Source organism: Carcharhinus amblyrhynchos, unplaced genomic scaffold (assembly GCF_965287045.1).
Source record: "Carcharhinus amblyrhynchos unplaced genomic scaffold, sCarAmb.v2.hapA scaffold_43, whole genome shotgun sequence".
Taxonomy (NCBI): Eukaryota; Metazoa; Chordata; class Chondrichthyes; order Carcharhiniformes; family Carcharhinidae; genus Carcharhinus; species Carcharhinus amblyrhynchos.
Genome location: NW_027649784.1, coordinates 3,953,500 through 3,954,657, shown reverse-complemented (window position 1 = coordinate 3,954,657; position 1,158 = coordinate 3,953,500). Strand labels below are relative to the sequence as shown.

The 1,158-nt window shown below is 44.2% G+C and overlaps 1 non-coding gene across 1 annotated transcript; it reads right to left on the bottom strand.

The window, feature by feature from the left end:
- Positions 1-1,076: 1,076 nt before the first annotated feature.
- On the bottom strand, positions 1,077-1,158 carry trnal-uag (transfer RNA leucine (anticodon UAG)). The gene has a single exon. It is a non-coding gene; the product is annotated as a tRNA-Leu (tRNA).

Below are 1,158 nucleotides of genomic sequence, written 5' to 3'. Positions count from 1 at the left end.
GCTATGCTGACTCTGTCAGACCCTGTAAGAAGTCTGACAACACCAGGTTTAAGTCCAACCGATTAATTTGATAGTAAACTCACCAGCCCAGTTCAACGCCGGCATCTCCACATCTATCAGACCCTGCCATTGCTTTCTGAATGCTTCGCTATAAAATCCTTGATAATGGATTTGTGAATTTCCCCCACTGCCGATGTTAAGCTTTTCTGGTCTATAATTCCCTGTTTTCTCTCTATCTCCCTTTTTGAATAATGGAATGACATTAGCTACCCTCCAATCTGCAGGGACTGTTCCAGAGTCTATAGGATCCTGGAAGATGACCAGCAATGCATCCGCTATTTTTAGAGCCACTTCCTTAAGTACGCTGGGATGTAGATTATCAGGCCCTGGGCATTTATCCGCCTTCAATCCCATCAATTTTCCAAGCACAATTTCTCTAACATTGATCTCTCAGTTCTTCTGTTTCACTAAACCTTGCATTGTCCAACATTTCTGGTATCTGATCTGCGTCCTCTGTGAAGACAGAATCAAAGTATGTATTCAGTTGCTGGGCCATTTCTTTGTCCCCTATTATACGTTCCCCCATTTCTGCCTGTAAGAGACCTACAACTGTCTTCACCAACTTTTCTCTTCACATTTCAGTAGAAACTCAGTGGAAGTCTTTATGTTCCCTGCAATTTTCCTCTTTTTAATCAATTCCTTGACTGTTGGATTCTGAACTGCTGCCAATCCTCAGAGCTATTATATTTCTTCGCTTATCTGTATGCTTCTTCCTTAGATCTGTACTCACTTTGCACAGTGTTCTGTACTCACTTTTCACACAGGGGGGATCTGAGAATTTACGGGGTGGGTGATGAAGCTGAGGTCACGGTAATTCGAGTCCTTTAACTCGGAAAATCGGCCAAGTCAGTGAACCACAAAGAAATCGCTTCAAGAGGTCGCTGATTTTCAAATTCGACAGACTCTTGGCTAGTTATTTTCAGACGCAAAAACCATACCCTATCACCGACACAAATAATCTAGATGGAGATGAAAACTGGCGCAGTCAGGGAGAAGTTTCAATGAGAGAAAACCCTTGGCAGCGGTGGGATTCGAACCCACGCCTCCGAGGAGACTGGAGCCTAAATCCAGCGCCTTAGACCGCTCGGCCACGCTACC